The 19529-nt window shown below is 36.4% G+C and overlaps 1 long non-coding RNA gene across 1 annotated transcript in view; it reads left to right on the top strand.

Annotated features, from left to right (window-relative positions):
- The window catches only part of LOC124974170 (uncharacterized), a 60364-nt gene extending 50243 nt beyond the window's left edge, over positions 1-10121 (top strand). The window contains exons 5-8 of the long non-coding RNA XR_007106758.1: positions 765-902; positions 2164-2229; positions 6411-6483; positions 8580-10121. This is a non-coding gene — a long non-coding RNA (uncharacterized LOC124974170). The remainder of the gene's footprint in view (positions 1-764; positions 903-2163; positions 2230-6410; positions 6484-8579) is intronic.
- Positions 10122-19529: the final 9408 nt, after the last annotated feature.

Genomic DNA, 19529 nt, shown 5'->3' with positions numbered 1-19529 from the left:
TTCTTTTTGAAATGATGTATTGAGCATAAATAAGCATTTAAAATTATTTTGTTAGTTGTTTGACTGTTCTAAATTGCTTTCCTTTTAGAATATTGATGTTACATTATTCCTAAGTGATTGTTAATTTCTATTGCCAGAAGCTGTCAATTTTTTAACAAATTTTGATGTTTTTGTTTTTATTTGGAAAGGGCAGGGAGAAGAAAATATTTTTAGTGGGATAAATGTTTCCTTTAATAAAGATAGATATAGACAGTAAAGAGGAAAAAAATAAGCCTTAGATTCATGCACAACTAGTTTCTTTCCTAGCTTTTGTAGTGCATCACCTTGAAAACAGTACTTATGACTAAGTATAAATATATTTCCTGATCACTATTATTATTATTAGTAGTAGTAGTATTAGCAGCCTGGAAATAACCTGTTTTGTTTGATCTTTACCTATGAGTTACTATACATTACATCACACTAGGAAAGATATGGAGATTTCTTCATTGAAATCTTTACCATTTTCTGGTAAATGACTTCATCATAGTTACTGTTCATTGAAGGATTTTAAGTTTGTAACTTCTCCCTCATTGGGAAAAGAAGTTTCTTTCTTTCCATTTAGACTTTGAGGTGATTTGCAAAACTGAACATTTGCTCTCTCAAGATATTTATGTCTATTAGTTTGTGTAAAGTAAGATGTTGAATTGGAAAAATATCACAAATTAGCTGTTCAAATAACTCTATTAAAATACTTAGGGTTGAAGTTATCTCTCTTATTGTAGAACAAGGCTCATGTTTTCTCTGGAACATGAATCAGAACACATGGGTGAGCTGCTTCTCCAGAATGGTACTGATGTCTCTGCTGCAGATAACTGTGGACAGATGGCATTAGCTTACGCTGCTGCTAGTGATCATAGTGGGTAAGTGTTTACATTATATACTAATCAACCTTGATTGGAGGCTCAAAGTAATAACAGCTATTGCATTTTACATGAGGTGAAATTTCATGGTATAGCTATGTATGAAACAATAGTGCATTAGAGTAGTTCATCAGCCAGCAGTCCTGTAAGAGTCTAGATGAGAAGTGGTGATGAATGTGAGTTTTCTCCAAGGTTCCTTTCTTCCCTCTCCTCTCCTTTTCTTCCCTCATCTCCTTATGCATGCTAGTGAATTGCTGTACCACGGAAATGCATCACTAGCCAGTATCTTAGGGTTTCAGAGATTTTATCATCCTGGTTCCCAGTGTTATCTCTGTCATTCCAAGTGGAATTCCTGACCATGGGGTATAATCAAAGTATGATACAGTGTTCATGGTGTTCATGGCTACAGTTTATACCCCATGGTCAGGAATTACACTTGGAATCATACTTTGATTTTCCTTATTATATATTGGGGTCTTGCAATGCCCAGCTGAGCAGAAAATCTTTATACCCTCCCCTGAAAATTAGCTTTTCCACCATCCTTTAATTTCTTGAGGACATGAGGATTTTCTTAAAGAGTATGGAGAGGGAAGAGGACTTTTAAGATACTTTTGTTTCTGTCAAGTCTGTTACTGCTGTGTTGTTCTGCAGTCTGGTGATGATTACCTTTTACTACAAAATGCCCTTATTGATTCCAGTCCCTGAGTATTCATGGTAATACATGCTTAGACTTAGAAGTTATAATATTATTTTATGTTAGGGTTCAACCCCTATTTTTGGAAGAAGCCCTTAATCTTAAGAGAAAATAAATGTGGAAGAAGAAAGAACTATTGTTTATAGGGACATGGACATGACATTTTCTTAGTTCCAGTTATTATCATTTAATATACTTACTTTATTGTCTTCAATTCATGATCATTACATCTTACTTTCTTTTTTCTTAATATAAGCTCATGGGGGCAGTGGCATGTGTGTGTTCACCCCAGCTATTTGGGAGAATGAGGCATGAGAGTTGCTTGAGCTGAGAATTCCAAACCAGGCTGGGCATCATTGTGAAATCCCATTTCAAAAACAAAAGAAAATAGAACAATTTACAAATAATTGTCAAGTTAACAAAATGTCTGGGCTTACAAATTTGAACTGCATATTATAAAGTTTGATATTATAGTTATGTTGTGTAAAACATTTTTATGTATTGAATATGGTTTTTGTTTTTCATATTAATATTGAAATTCTAATTTTATTACTTTTTTATATATAGTCATAGAGAATTAATTCTTCAATATATAAAAGAAGAACCTAAATATTCTGAAAATATCAACCCAAGGTAAGATTTCTGAAAGTGAATTTTTCTTGGTGTTCATGGCTAATATCAAAAAATAAGAGTATATGGGTGCAGTGTCAGCAGTCATGTAATCTTGGTAGCTCAGGAGACTGAGGCAGGAGAATTGGAAGTTTAAAGCCTCAGCAACTTATTGGGGCCCTAAGCAACTCAGCAAGATACTACCTCAAAAATTTAAAAAAAGGACTGGGATATCTTTCAGTGGTTCAGCTTCCCTGGGTTCAATTCCTGGTGTGACAATAAATAAATAGGAATAGGAATGTTCTGATGACAAAGGAGCAGTTAAAAAAAGTATATATATATATATATATATACACATATACACACACATATACACACACATATATATGTTATATTCATATTGTTCTTCATTTTTCTTCATTACTTTCTTAATAGTTTAGAATTCATGATTATTTAAGCAACTAATTGTAGGAAATTTATAATATGAAATGATATTGTCTAAAGATATTTTATGTTAATTTAATTTTGGTCCCTGAAATCTTACATTTTTTGTATAAATAAGAAAAGTATTTCCAAATTATTATGTTGTGTTCCCTTTATTAAGAGCTGTTGTGTGTCATAACAACATAAGAATATTCTCCAATAATTGTTCCTTCTGCAATTAGTCCAGAAAAATTATACTATTTGACACTTTCTTTATGCTCCTGAAACTGCTAATATTGTTTTCTGTCCATCTTGCAACTTTTATTTAAAATTACAGTCATGGGACCAACTGTTTACTTTTAGGTATCAAATTTTGGATAAATTCTGTGTTTCTTCCTTGCATTTGCAAAGTATAAATATGGGACATAGGAATTCTTAATTCATTAACTGCCTATCAGAAGTATAATTAGTATCTATTATAGAAAAGTCAACATATAGAGACCCAGAGGAATACTCTAAAGAATCACAGTCATAGACATTTAATGTTTCGTATTTTCTATTGTTGATTAAATAAACATTTTATTCTCTTCATTAATAGTGGATGGAAATTCAACAGATGACACTTCAAACAGGAAGGATTTTATATATGTTAAAAGATAGTATGTTAACTGATTAGAGAATGTAGATAAAAGGAATAAAGATTTTTTGAGCATTTCAGTCTGGGACAGACAATTGTTCCTAACACTTGTTTGTTAAAGTCATCATGGGGACTTTGAAAGTGCCTGTGCTATTATAATCTGTTATTTACTAATTAAGCAGCTATCATTAATAGAAGTTGACTCTTTGTCCCATGTTCCCATAATTGATAAGTGCCAGGCCTGCAGTTAGACTGTAAGCTTGCCTGGCTGACAACTCCATTGTATTCCTCCACTGTATAGGTTGATGCCAGTGCAGAACTAGAATCAAGATGCAGGTCTATATCATCAATTCAGAAGGCAAAATTAGTTTTATGTTAATTCTGATTCATTATTTATGTAAGCAGCCTGCTTAAAGAGTTCTAGGAAAAAATCTCACAGAGCTATGGTCACATATTTTCTTCATAAACAAGATCAGGCTAGTTCTGTAGAGGAATTATTTTACTTGAAGTAAAAACTACCTTTGTGTAGACTATGTTATATTTGATATATTAACCCTCTGTATAGAGATATCTCTACTTTGTGATTTTCCAGTTTGGTTTCCTTCAATATCCTACCCCCATGTAGTTCTGTTTTTTAAAGCTGTTTTATAAATCAAGAGTTACATTTCCCTTCAGGCTACTATTCATAATTGGTTTTATGAAGAAATTTTTTCTTTATACTACTTTTTTCTTTTTCTCTGATTAAAATCTTTTCTTGAATTTTTATTTTTACTTTCTGTTGTGCTCTCTTGCTGTTTCTTTTTTTATTCTATCAAATGAATATTCTTTTTTTTTCTATTGACTGAATCAAAAACTCAGAAAATTTCAGAATTTTAAGAAATTTTAGCAGCTAATCAGTGTACTCACTCATCCTTCAATATGTGTTTGACATGCTGGCCAAATGATTGTCATGATGGTGAACTTGAACTTATAGATATTAAATGGACTTTCCTGAGTATTGAAAGGGATAGCAATGAGATTTGAACTGAGGATCCTCAATTCTAAATTCAGTGCTTTTCTTGATTATCCTTGTGTAGTGAATGTGCTTACAACAGACATAATAGTTTAGGAGTGACTGTGGAAAGTAACTGAAGTAAGAATGGGATTACTAAGTGAGCCTAGTGGTAGAGTATCAAAGTGAAACTAACCAAGGGAAGGGCAAGACTAAGGAGGAACATCACTGCATTGGTTAGGAATAAGGTTTATATAAAATAGACCAAAACCTTGGGGTTTATGACCATTTATATTAACTCAAATCAGATATTCAGGACATAGAATATGGGATACTCTCTAGAAAGGCATATTAAAATAGAATTTGAAGGATGTTCTTGTTTGTTTAATTGGAATACGTGACAAAATTCAAGGTTCTGTTGAAAGATATTAAAATAATTTGAGACACTAGTAAGTTTCCAGAGTTTACAGAAATGTGAGAGTGGCTTTGAGATTAAAACACTGGGGACTAGAATCTGTTGAATACATGGATCTACAGCCTCCAGCAGGTGTCCATTCTCCTCCACTTCTTTTCCCAACTCACTGATGTCTTTTCCATGTTTTTGTGTGGTAGATCATAGTAGATCATGGAGATAACTCATGGGCAAGTCATCCAAAAGCTTCAGTTCAGTAGTTGGTAATGTGTTTATGGTAAGGCCTGTGATTGAGACCCCATTTAGCTTATTTTTCAGAATCAGAAACAAAAACAGAAAGAGCTCTGACTCTTGGTCCTTCGAGTGTAACCTTGTGTCAGGAATCTGCATCTTCACAGGATGTAGATTTAAAAGATGGAGAGTTCCACTTAGTCTTGCAAATGAGAGACTGAGGAGTTGGGTCCTAGAAGAAGAATGATATTTCAATAATATTTAGGGAAACACAGGCACAATTACCAGTATTCTGCTTTTGTAGCAGTCTTTCCTCTTGAGTATCTGATTGCCTGTAAACATAAGTACTTGCTAGTTTATGTGGATCTGAATAAAGTGAGACCTACACAGGTAAAAAGGTATTTTATGATTTACAATATTTCAGTGTGCCTGACAATAGTATTCCCAATAACAACATATACTTAAACTTTCAGTGTTTAAAATTTTTTTAAGGTTTCATGAAACTCATTATACTGTTTGTTGGTAAAGGGAAGAAATAGGCTTATTTATTTATTTATTTTGATGGGTCCTGGGCATTGAACTCAGGTGCACTTAACCACTGAGCCACATCCCCAGTCTTATTTTATATTTTATTTAGAGACAAGGTCTCCCTGAGTTGCTTAGGACCTTGCTTGTGCTGAGTTATTTTTGGTTTTGGTTTTGTTTTTTCTTTCTTGTTTTGTACTGGGGACTAAACCCAGGGATGCTTAATCACTGAGACTTATCCCAAGCCCTTTGTTTTATGTTCTGTTTTGAAACAGAGTGTTGTCAAGTTGTAGAGGTCCTTACTAATATGCTGAGACTTGCTTTAAACTTAAAATGCTCCTGCCTCAACCTACCAATTTGCTGGGATTACAGGCAGGCATCACCACACCCTGCAAAATGGGGTATTTTCTGTAGGTGATACCCATTCTCAAGAGCCAGTACCACAATTTTCAAACTAGCTTACTTAGTCTTTGATCCATGGATAAGCAAGAGAGAGGGCAGTCTGCATCTTGCTACCTTGTCTTGGGTTATCAAAGGTCTGTTGCACTTCAGGTAAAAAGAAAATATTATGATAGTTATTAATTGGATTTCAAGTTCAGCCTCCAAGACAGGCAGTTTCTGAGAATAAACTGTTGTCAAGTTCTGCCAATTTAGTGACTGTCAGCCTGAAATGGAATGAAGAGTGTGTTCATTGAAGGGCTGGATTGTGGCTCAGTGTAGAGCACTTGCCTGACACGTGAGACATTGATGTAGATTCTCAGCACCACACATAGATAAATAAATAAATTAAAGGTTCACCAACAAAATGGGTATGTTCATTGACCATTTCATAGTTTGAAAAAGTTGAGGCAGAGTTTTATAAAATGGCTTATATTTTAATCAAATCAATCAAGAAATAGCATTTCATATAAGTGAATCCAAATTTTTACCAGAGTTTATTGAGAAAAACCTACCTACTCACTTTATTTTACATTTTTGCTCTAAAGTCATCCCACTGAAACTGATCCTGATGGTTCCTGTCTTACATTGAATGAGCACTACTATCAGTCTCATTTAAAGGTAAAGTGATCTTTTGTGCAATTAATTTTCTTGCTCTTACTATTGAGTTTTGAGGTGTTAATACTTGAAACTTAGCAATGGTTTCCCTGATATATTTGTTGCAAATTCACCCAGAAAAAAAAAGTTTTAAAAGAATTACATTGATATTTTTTAACATGTATAAATGGTAGTGTTACATTGAGTATTTTAGTGTAGGGGGATGGAGGAAACTGGGCTAGAAAATACATATGACAGTAAAACTGTATTAGGAATGAATTTCTAATTTCAGAAGAAATAGAAAATTTGGTCAAGGATTTTTTGTTAGGTTTACATTAGTATGAAATGTATATCATACTTACATGATTTTTAACATTCATTCTCAAGTTATTTTTTGTAGAATCATGGAATTTCCCTCATACCTTTAATTTGAAATAAATAAAGCACATTGCTTGCAGTTTTTTTTTTTTTTTTTATTGGACCCTTTATATTTTACTAGCATACCTTTCTAGGAGAACTTTTTCATTATTTCTATTCTTGGTCCCCATTTTAACACTAAAATAATGTTAGAAATTATGGAAACATAGAAATTTAGAATATGTATATTAATAGAATATGTATATTAATTTATGGACTAGGGGCTACAGTTGAAACTCAATAGTACAGCACTTGCCTAGTCTGTGTGAGGTACTGGGTTCAATCTTCACCATCACATAAAACTATGTAAATAAGTAAAGGTATTAAAATATACTCAAGTTATAAAATATTTGCATTTAAAGGGATTTCACCATCCTTTCTGGCTTCGTTCCACTAATAGTATATTTAAAACTCTTCATTAATTGAAGATAGATGTCTCATGCAAAATAATAACCAGTTCTAGAAGCAGAGACTCTCAATAACCAAATGATGATGTTACTTTCATAAATTTTAGTATCATAGTGTCTAAAGGTATCCAAGCCCTTATGTCACATTCTGAGATCCCAAATTTTAAAAATTATTTGCTTAGTTATGTAACTATTCACTTTAAAGCTTTTGATTTTTAATGAGACTTTCAAAGTTAATAAATATATTTGCATATTTTCTGGAGCAGCTACAATAAAATTTCAAATATAAAAAACTTCTTAATTTTTTGAAAATAAATTTGTAGAAAAAAGTTGCTATATAATGAATTGTTCTAAATAACATGCATGAAATGACTATCAGTTAATTCTACTGAATTCTAAAAATCATGCTTTAAGTTTGTATTACTTTTGATGTCTGGGATATATAAATTCAGGTGAGTTATCTTGAATTGGTGCCATAAAAAGGGGCAATCAAGTTAGAGAAATGTCATAAATATGAAAGTAGGAACCATAATATCCTCCAAGCATCCTCTAACAATGAAGCATATATTTGGACTTAAGATGAAAATTTGCATATTTTTTAAATGATTTACTCCACAATTCAGTATTCCCTTGCAGAAAACATCTCTCCAATGTCTGTTCTTTGAGCCATCTCTGTCATCATTCTTTGGCTGTTTAGTAAATCTTTTCATTTAGTAACTGTGTGTGGTTTTCATTCACTGCCCCCACAAGATTGTGGCATTCTTCTTCTCTTTCTTGGAAGGATAAACATTTATATTTACATTTATTGTTAGCTATTTGACACACATGATGGACAGAGCATACACTCTTTGTGATTCAGACTGATTTTATTTATAAGGCACTCTTAAACCTCAGGTCTCATGTTTTCACCTCATGAGATAATTTGTGCCAACATAAGTCACAAAAGCTCATTCAAAAGATCACATTTAAATTTCTAACTTTTTAAAAAGCACTGTAAACTACAGATGCCTACAATTTATCCTAGTTAATTTGGATTAATAAAATAGTTTTATGAATGTCATTATTTGTGCAATTATCTTGAAGGTAAGGGAGTAATACTTCAGATCTTTCTCTTATCTCTAATCATTATCACCCCCATGAGAAGACATAGCTTGGTAAGTTGAAGAATTGAAGTTTGATTTTATGTTGGCATGACTCTGAAATGTATTCTCTTTCTCTTGTATCCTGCAGTAAAGAAAATTATTATGATATTGTTCATATTTGGTGCATTTACACTAAATATTTTTTTCCTTTTAGAATGTCCCAGAAGAAGGAGAATCATATCAAATTTCTAATGAATTGAGGAGAGAGCGTAAACTATTTAAAGAATACCTATTGCTCAGCTGCTCATTCATTTGAAATTATGGAGCTTTTTCATATACTCTCTACTTTGTATTATTATAGAAGGAAATACTGACACTAGGAAACCAGAAAACAGAACATTACTTGACAACTGTAATGCTGATTGTAAAAAGAAAAAGGTGGTTGAAACCAATCTTGTAGAACGTCACAGCATAAAGAACAATCCAGGGTTTTCTCTTCACATTAGTTCTCAACTGTTTTTATATATCATCTATCATGTGCACATAATGATGCCAAACAACCTAGATATAATAAATTTAAGGCCTCGGATCCTAATAACAAGGATAGCAACAGTTGTGGTTTATGTATAGAATCAACATTTGTAGAATATGGTGGGAGTAGTCAATTCTGTGGTAAGTTATCATATAACAAAAGAATCAGAATGCAAGCCAAAAGCACAACTTGATTAATATAAGTTGAAAGAATTCATTTATGAAGGGAAAGTTATACTTGGTCTGTGGTATGTTATGGTAAGTTCCTCCTCTTTCTAATTCCTCAGGGCTTTGTAATGAATGGCCATTGAATATTGTCAAAGACTTTTCCTGCAGCTATTGAAATTAACTTATGATTTTGCCCTTGATTCTTTATCTGGTGTATTAGTTTCATTAGTTTTCATATATTAAACCATTCTTGCATCCCTTGAATGAAACCAGCTGGCTCATGGTGTATGGTGTGTATGTGTGTGTGTGTGTGTGTGTGTGTGTGCGTGTGACCCCAGAGACTTAACCAAGGTGTACTCTGCAACTCACCACACCTCCAGTTCCTTTTTTTGTTCACTTTGAGCCCAGGTGTCTAAATTGCCCAGGTTGACTGAAACTACAAATCACCTGACTCAACCTCCTGAAATTTGGGAATGCAAAAATACAACACTTTGTCCAGCAGTGTTTGTTGTTTTTAATGTGATGTTGAATATATTTTGCAAGTATTTTATAAAGATTTTTAGATTACAACCCTCAAGGATATTGGCCTGAAGTTTTCTTTCCTTGTAGTGTCCTTATTTTCCTTTTCAATCAGGGTAATACTCACTTTGTAGAATTACTTTGGAAGTGTCTATCCTTCTCTCTTACATATAATGGTGGAGCATTGGTATCAGTTCTTCTTTGAATATCTGGTAAAATTCAGCCTTGTGTTCACCTCTGGTCCTGGAGGCTTTTTATTACTCCTTCAATATAATTGCCTTTTATTAGGTTGGAATTTTGCATTCCTTTGATTTATATTTTGAGTTGTTTAGATTCATATGTACTGCTTCATACATATATTCTATGCTTTCCATTTTTTACCATGTCAGTCTTCATAATGTTTTTCTAGATATTCCTGTTTATTGAACAAAAAGTTTTCCAGATAATTCCCAGTAGTGTTCTGGATTTCAGTGATATCTGTTTTAATATTTCTCTTTTGATTTCTAGGTTTATTTATTTGTTTCTTCTTTCTCTTTCCTTTCACTACCTTGATTAGGGATTTATCAATTTTGATTCCCTTTTCAAAAATAAACTCTATTCCTTTATTATTTGTAGTTTTCCTTTATTTTCTATTTTATAGGTTAAACTCTGATAAGTAGTATTTTTTTATTCTACTTGTTCAAATTGATTTATTGTTGTTTTTCTAATACCTTGGGTTGAAACATTACATTTTTCATTTGAAATCTCTCAGATTTTTAAATGGAGAGAGTCATTTTTATGAAGTTCCTTCTTACAACTGCTTTTCCTAGATCAGAGGAGAGAGATGGGAAGGGAAAAGAAAGGGACTACTATGCAAATTTATGTATATGTCATAAAGAATCCACTATTATGTATAAATATGCTTCAATAAAAGAAAATAAAACACTGAAAAAAAAGAACTGATTTTATTGTATCCCATAGATTCTAGGATGCTGTATCTGTATTCTCATTTTGTTCTGAGGTTTTTAAAAAATACCCCAACTTCATCAGTGATCCATTGAACATGGAAATGTATTGTTTATTCTGCAAGTGTTCATACAGTTTTTTTAGATTTTTATTGTTTTGTAATTATTTTTCTTAGTTCATTATTGTACATAAGATCAGGGTTAATTTTGACATAATTATAAAGCATGGAGTAAAAGTTTTTCCAATTAAGTACCCAATACTTTCCCGTTCCCTTCCTCTCTCCTGATATTACCTTCCTCTATTCCACAGATCATTTTTCTGTTAGTTTATAGTTGTCTTAATTTGTGCTTATGTATATATAAAGGTCAGAGTCACAGTGGTATTCTCACAGGTGTACACAGGAAAGTTTGTTCAGATTCATTCCACCATTGCTCTCTTTGCTTTCCCTCCTCTTTCCATCCTTAATTCACTTCCTCTACTCATCTGTTCTTTTAATTTTCATAAAATTTCCCATTTTTACCCTTTGTTTTTGTCTAGCTTCTTCAAATGACAGAAAACTTTCTTCAAATGATGGAAACCTTTTACTTTCTAAGTCTCTTGTCTATTTTACTTAGCATGATATATTTTCTTGTTTTATTCATTTACCAGCAAATGCCATGATTTCATTCTCATTTATGACTTAGTAAAACTTCATTATAGGGGCTGGGATGGTAGCTTGGTTATAGAGCACTTGCCTGTCACATGTGAGGAACTGGGTTTGATCCTCAGCACCACATTAAAAAAACCAAAATAAAGATACTGTGTTCATATACAAATAAAAATATTTTTTAAAAAATCATTTATACACATATATATTCCTTTATATACATATATGTATATGTGTTTGTATATATTGTTGGTTTATTAATCTGATTGGTAACTATACTGATTACATTGCCTGGCTTGTTGAATTGTGCTGCTATATGCATTATGTATCTACCAATATATAATATGCTTATTTTAGATCTTTTGAATATGTATCGGTAACTGAGATAGCTGAATCATACAGTGGTTCCATTACTATTGTTTTGAAGTTTCTCTATAATGCTTTCCAGGGTGATGGTGCTAATTTGCAGTTCCATCAACAATAGATGAGTGAACCTTTTCTTGCATCCCTGTTAACATTTATTAATATTTGACATTATAACTGGAATAAAGTTTCAATGTACTTTTGATTTGCTTTTCCCTTACTGCTAGACATGTTGAACATTTTTTTCATATACTTTTTTCATTTGCATTTCTTTTCTAAAGAAATATCTCTATAGTTCTTTTGTCCATTTATGTCTTGGGTCATTTGTTATTTGGAGATAAGTGTTGTAAGATTTTTACATATTCTGGATGTTAATCCCCTATTTGAGGATAAGGTGGCAAAAATCTTCCCCCATTCTATAGGCTTACTTTCTATGTTATTAATTCTTTACATTGGTGTGTAGAAGTTTGTAAATTTCATGCCATCCCAACTCCTGATTCTTGGTTTTATTCATGCACCTCATTATTGATATTAATTTTGCAGGGCATCTCTCTGAGTCTTCCTCAGAAATGCATTGGTCATTTATCTGGTGATGCATATCAAAGAGAACCACATGGAATTACAGGACCTATAGAATGTAAGAACCACATATTATAAAATAACATTGGCTATAATGTTTAAGACATGGGTACTAGTAGATTTTAATAGTTGAAGAATTAAACATAATAAACATATAGAAAGGAAAAAGAGTGAAATGGTAATAAGTGAGATATCTTATTAAGTTTCAGTAACAAATTAAATTCAGAATGTCAGTAAAGGAGTTGAATTTCATTTCAGATCTGCCTAGTGTGGAGGTCTTCTCTGCCATGTCCCACATGGATAAGGAAAGGGTTAACTGCTGGAGGAAGATGTTGGCTGTTTTTCAGTCTATTTTCCAAAAACTTATGTACTCATGAAACACACAAGAGCCAATAGTCTTTTTAAACAAGAGGGCGCATGACGGCTCTGGCCATAACATCTCTGGCCTTTAACAACTACTACTGTCCCAGCTCTCTTTTATTTTTAATACACAGGTAAAGGGGTTTAAGACCTGGAGGAGCTTCTTCTGTGATTGACAAGATAGAGTCAGGGAAGCCATTCTCTTTGGGGAGATATCCCAGAAGGACACAGGGAACCACTGGTATGCAGCACCACATGCTTCCTGGTAATCTGGGACAGATTTTTGTGCCTGTTAGTTCCTGGAAATTAGGCCTCTGCATCCCATGGCTCACCCTAGTTTGATTCTGCTAAATAAGGATGGCTTCCCATAGCTTATATCAGAGTAAAGTTGGTAAATATAAAAGGGGAGAGCAGAAGAGAGAACAAAGAATAAAAAGTTAAATATCACAGACAACAAAATAAAGCAAAAGAAGTGGGCACACATTTTTTAGGGGGGTAAACTCAAGTTAAACATTAGAAAGTGGAAGAGCGCAGCATTAGAAAAAATGAGTTTCCAGTGACAACACTGGTCTGAGAGAGTACAATTTTCCAAGAGTTCTTTTATTTATCAACAAATTGGAAAGTAATTAAGAAATGCATGCCACATCATGCAGGGCTATATTTGGTTTGCCATAAATAAATATAAACACATATGATCCACCGTAGATGTATATAATTTATTGCTATGTGAAAGGTTCTGACTTCCTAAAAAAGTAAATATGGTGCAGAATAATATAATGTGGAAATGAAAAAAGGTAGGACTATTATGAATGGATCAGCAAAGTATAATCTGATAAAATGTTCAATGAAAGATTATGAATACTAATGCTCCTACAATTTGGGGAACAAAATATGATGATTTTAGATAGGCAAGTTATGTTAGAGGAACTGGTAGAAGAGTAGCTATACCCAAGAATGCTCAAACTTTTGTGAATCAATTATTGGGGACCATGTTCAAAATGCACATTGTATTCACCAGGTTTTTGCATCCACATTTCTAAAATATTTAAAGATGTTTCCAGTGCTCCTGATCCGTGGACTACATTCTGATTTGCAAGGGAGGGAACTGCCTTGAGGAAGTCTAAATGATGAGCCATTGCATCTTAGTTCAGTCATAACCTGATTCAGTGAAAGCACAAATATTTTTCTTTCTGAGCATATCTCTGTGGAAAGGAAAAGGACAAAAATAAGGAAGATGCAAAAATTATATTCCTAGCCAAGTAAAATGACACACCTAAAATCACAGTGAACCCAGAGACTGGTATAGGAGGATCGCAGGTTCTAGGCCAGCTCAGCAAAGAGTGAAGTTATAAGCAACTTAGCAAGAAGCTATCTCACAAATAAATAAGTCAGTTAGTAAGTAAATAATGCTGTGGATGAGGCTCAGTCATATAGGTCTCCTGGGTTATATATCTGGTACCAAATATATGTATTTTAAGATACAGCTACTGAATAGGGAAGAAATTGTAGTAGGAATAATCCAAACAAAGATTGTAAAATAAGATGAATCAATACCAAATCTCTAGAAATTGCTTTTGGATAGCTAACAGGAAGGGGAAATGAGCTAGGTAACTCTGGAAAGAAATGCAAAGGAAACAGAGGAAGCATTTCAACTGGCCCTGCTTCTTAAACTTTGTTCATTTAATTAGACTTAATTTTATACAGGTCAGTGAAAATTGTCTATTCTCTGTATTTCTGGAAACACTCCCTCCATTCAGGCCTGCATGAAGGTCACACTGCACTGTTGCCTTCTCATTATTCTTCTGTATTCACACAAAGGCCCTTCATGTCTACCGCCCACAGCATTGATATTGGTCTAGCTACACTGCCTATGTAGCCATCAGCCTCTATCCCTTTTCCTGCCTTTGATGTTCTCTGTCATTAATCCTCACCCATCCCTGTATGCTTATACAGTTATGGGTTCATTTGGTGCTACAGCCTTCCATGTTCTTACCATTTCCTGCCTCTGGCTAATAATCTCACTCCTTAAAACTCTCTTCATACAAACCACTAGAAAAGGCACCCTTTTTCTCAACTACCTCTTACAAAAAATTATTCAGTTATTGGTTCAAATAATTAGGACTGTTGACACCAAGGTGACATAAAAAACATCTTTAATCTGGGAGCAAATGGATTAGATTTGTACAGAAAATTTTTGCAGGTCCATTTGTTAGGTCCTAAGTGGATTAGGTGCTGGGTTACTAAGATAGCCCCACAGGGGGAAATTACTATATCAGGAATGATAGCCATAGTACAGAAAGACTGAACAAATAGTTTGCTTTTTAAAAGAGAAAATCAATTCATAAGAATAGTGAAAAAAACATTTTTGATATGAAGGTATTCATTGTCAAGTGAGTAAGAAGTATCAGTCATTAGGAAAAAAGATGTAAAGAGCATGTCAAAAAGTTATTAAAAGCGGAGAATAGGAAACTAAATTTAGATATTTTGTGGGTATTTTAAAAAATTTATTTCTGGGAATTTTTTAATTTTTCTGGATGAATAATTCTTTGAGTTGTTCTTATGCATTAAACCTGTTGACTGCCCCTCCATGGTGAAAGTCTGAGTGGAGTAGGTTTGCATGTCCAAATAGTACATTTCAATTGGAGGAAAAACATGAAAGAGGGTTGGCATATTAAAAGAGATGTTATTTTCCTCCACCCTTTCAGAGGGTCCGAAGATTAAAACCATAGACCTTTTGCATGCTAGGTAAGTGTTCTCCAGGAGGGGCTATCTCCTCAGGTCCCAAAGAGCCCCCTTTAGGTACCCTCTGAATCCTCTACTGGTCTGATTCTGTCAAATTATCTGCAAAATACCCATCCCCAGACAAAGCCAACAAATTTCTAAGGAACTCTTCATCTTCCTTTTCACAACAGTCCAGCAAAGAACCTTTTGTGCACGTCAAGACCCACATTATAGGGGTGGGTCATGAGGGGAAAGTATTATCCCTACCTATCGAAGGGTGAAAAAGCTTGTAGCTGATCAGTGAGCAGAAAATGATGTCATTGAGCATGGAGGATGGAGGGCAGGAAGAAAGACAGACCAATGTGGGAATCACAATATGCTCAGGTGGTTAGTATGAAGGGACACTTCTGGGATCATTCACATGTGGATCCCTAGCCATTCCAATCAAAATCTTTTGATTCCTTTCTCACTCCTCTTTTTCCTACTGGCATTTTCCTTGGACAATTTCTATCCAGGATTTATCTGGGCAAAGTGCACAATGCAGTGGAGTTGCTGGATCTGGCCTACCATCAAATTTATGGGTGAGGTAGAGGAAGGGGTTTCTCTTGGGGAAAGCCTTTTTCCCTAAATGAGGGAATGCCTCAGGAACACAGCCAGACCCTGTCAGTAAATCTAAGGAGGCAAAGGGAAGTGGTGATGTCTCATGGGGTCTGGAGTCCCAGGACTGATATTTGCTGGCAGGAAAAAGAAAATTACTCATCCAATGTCCACCAGCTGATAGTTAGGTTTGCAGCTCTTTCGCTCAAGATTCAATGGAGTGAAATAAGTGGCTGAAAGTCATATCCGGGATCTCAATCATTACACTGCAATACCTTCAACTCTGAATATAGTCTCAATTTTAGTTTCCAGTACTCACATTCGGTCAGAATAAAGATGGGAGAACAAATCTATTCTCAGTGGAAGGGGCAGACATCTAGATGGCAGGTGTGAAGGGCCAGAGGTTCTAGGCTCCAGTAGGAGGTATACTCTCGCTAGAGGCGTTGTCTGAGCCTTGGGCCACCTGGATGTTGAGGAGTGGCTTCTGTGACCTGGTACCAGCACATCAGACAGCGCTGGAGGTCATAGAGGGGGGCATGATTTCGAGGTGGCATCACAGTTCCCAAGGCAACTAGAGACACTTCTCCTGGCTGCCTCAGATCAAGATTGAAAACAAGCATCAAATCTGTGGTGAAGGTATGAGGAAGGAGCAAGGGAACAAGGACCAAGGGTCTGTTCTTTGAAGAAATAGAATCCTAACATCTTGGCCCACTTGAAGGGTAGATATGAGTTGTGCAAGGGGAAGGTAAACTGACAATAGAATGCTCCAGGAGGAGGCAGGAGATGGGACCCCACTAAAGCCTAACGCTCACACTACACTCCAGGCCTGCTAGGTGGCGCTGTGCTGGTTTGGCCGCAATGGACATTATGACATCCCAGTGGCCTAGAACCTGTTGTGGGGTGTGAGCCCCCACGAGGTCTTGGGGACAAGGCAGGGATGGAGGGCTGCATGTGAGCACGTGGGTAACCCAGCATAGCACCGGCCCAGCTGCATGACCCTCCGAAACCATTCCTCCAGGTCTGGGCACACCCAGATTTGACCGAATCAGGCAACTCGAATAGGCTCCTAGCAGACACACGGATTGATGACTGCTGACAGCTCACAGAAGGGGAGTGTGCAGCACAGCTCCCTGGATAAGGTGCTCCTTGAATTGTGAAACATCACACCACTCTGGCGGTTACCCCTCTTTTCTGAGATAGCCCTAACAGGAGACAGACAGCTGGAACCTGGACGGTTTCTCTTCCAAGTGGAGCTGGGTGGCTGCCCTGATGGCTCCTGAGGAGACCAAGGAGTCATTCACTCAGCCTGTTGGATGGAAGACAGGAGGGAAGTGCCAGGCAAAGAGAGATGATCCGTACTCACTACAACTGCCAGGGCAAACCAGCTTGGCTGCTGCCTTACAACTGGGCTGCACTCAGAATTTGTCCTGCTGTGATGTTTCCAGAGGACTTCAGCAAAACTTCAGGTGCAGGAATATGTACCCAATATCTCTTCACACAAGGGTTCTTTCCCTTGACCAGTCTTTTACCCCTGTGGCACAGGACACTCTGAGAAATGGCCAAGCATCCTATTTTCAGCACCTCTAGGATGCAGAGAACAAGCCAGTGGATGAAACAAGAGCCTGCTCTTGGCACGATGAAAACATTTTCACAGGGCAGAATACCAAAGGTGACATGCCTCGTGCTGAATGAGGAATGGCACAAAGCTTCAAGGCTCAATCCTCCAAAAAGATGAGTAAGGACATTTGTGGTGCCTAAAAAGCAGAAGGGTGTCGGTGCTGAAAACCAACTTCAGTGAAGGGACACTAATATAATGGGCAGTGTTTAAAGTTTATGTCCAAATTCAAGGAGATTTCTTCACCTTCAGCATACTGTAGAGACAGAGGAGGCAGTCAGTTCCAGATCATTCTGTGAGCAACCATTTCAACTGACCCAAATCCCCCTGACAAGGTCTTCAAAGCCCTTGCCAATTTCCTGTGGCTTGCACAGGACAGCTGATGATATGTACACTGATTTTTAATTATTTTCAGCACAAGACCTCTGAGGAAAGGCTCTCCTTACACCACACCCTCTACTCCATTGACCTTCAATGTAAACGAACTAACTTTGGGATATGCAGCACTGAAGCATGGCTCTCAAATCAAAAAAGCACCTCAATATCAGAAGTCAAAACAATCCTGCTCAAAATCATAAGTGAAGAACCAACAAGGGAAAAACCCGAATATCAAAACAGGATGCGTTAAAGAACATCTAAACTGTGATTGTCCTTATTGAGCAGGGAGAGTGTATCCTCAAGCATTTTCAAATTTTACCATCTTTTGAGTTCTTGGACTGCCTTCTAGCCTCCACCAACATGCCACGTGCCTAGTGTCTCTGCCATCCTTCTGTCTTTGTGTCTTCTTTCAAATAGGGATTCTTGTGTCTTTCCTGATCCTGCAAAGCACAGTCCTCTCATTCCCAGAACCATGTTACACATGAGAACACCATACACTTCACCCATTTCTACACCGCATCTCCTCAGAACCTCCATCAATATAAACAACGGTCTCTAAAAGGGCTTCATTCCTCTTGACACTGGACCTCCAGTGTTACTGGGGGACTAGGTTGCAAACTCCCTGTGTTGCTGCTGAATTCTATCAGCAGGAGCTCCCACGTGTTCCTCGCCAAATCCTACAATCTTACATCCAGTCATTTGCAACCTGATGCCAAGGAAAACTGAGTGAGGAAAGCCAGGGCTAAAGGTGTCTCTCTTTGGTCCTCACCTCTTGAATTTCCTGATGAGAGTGAGGTTGACATGGAAAGTGTGGAGGTGTGCGAGTCCATTTCAATTGCACAGAATCTGGCATGTGCACAGGAGGCCTGGTCATTACCAAGACTAATGCAGTTATCATTTTGAAGTTCCTGCCTTTGTAACCTGGTGGCCTCGTCTTCTTGAAGAACTGGCTGAGGATATAGTCCTGTGAGCACACTGGTGAGATGGATCTAACCTGTGGGGTCCTGAGCATGGAATCATATGAGGGAACACCCACCCCTTCGTGAGAAAGGCAGGTAATCACAGAAGCAGTGCAAATTTTCACCACAGCCCCATGCTGAAAGTCTGATTGGAATAGGCTTGTGTGTCCACGTGGTGGTTTACCACTTGTGGCGATTCATTTGATGAGCAGTGGCAAAAACGTGAGATGGGGGAGGGTTTGCAACTTCAGAAGAGTATACTTGACATGCCAACCCCGTCTTTTGGAGAGGCCCTGGGGATTTGAACCATGACCCTTGTGCATGCTAGGCAAGTGCTCTCCAACATGAGCTATTTCACAGTCTCCGGAGTAGCTGCTTTCAGGCACTCTCTAGATTCTCTAATGTCTCACTCTGTTGAAATCTCTGCAGAAAACCCAGTCCCACACCAACCAAGGAAATTCTAAGGAACTCTTCATCTCCCTTTTCACAGCAATCCAGCAGGGATCTTCTGTGCATGTCCAGAACCACAATCTGGTGGTGGGTCATGAGGGGAAAGGTTTATCCCGGTCTATTGAAGGTGGACAAGGCTTGTAGCTGATCAGTGAGCTCCAAATGATATCAGTGGGCATGGAGGCTGTGTGGAAGGAGGAGATGCCATCCTACAAGACTATCAGAATATGCTCAGCTTGTTAGTATGAAGGGAGACTTCTGGGATCATTCTCTTGTGGATCCCTTGCCATTGCAGTCCCAGTCCGCTGATGCCTTCCCTTCTCCTCTTTTGCT

This window comes from Sciurus carolinensis, unplaced genomic scaffold, assembly GCF_902686445.1.
Source record: "Sciurus carolinensis unplaced genomic scaffold, mSciCar1.2, whole genome shotgun sequence".
Taxonomy (NCBI): Eukaryota; Metazoa; Chordata; class Mammalia; order Rodentia; family Sciuridae; genus Sciurus; species Sciurus carolinensis.
The sequence above is the reverse complement of the archived record's forward strand: the minus strand, read 5'-3'. Positions and strand labels throughout refer to the sequence as shown.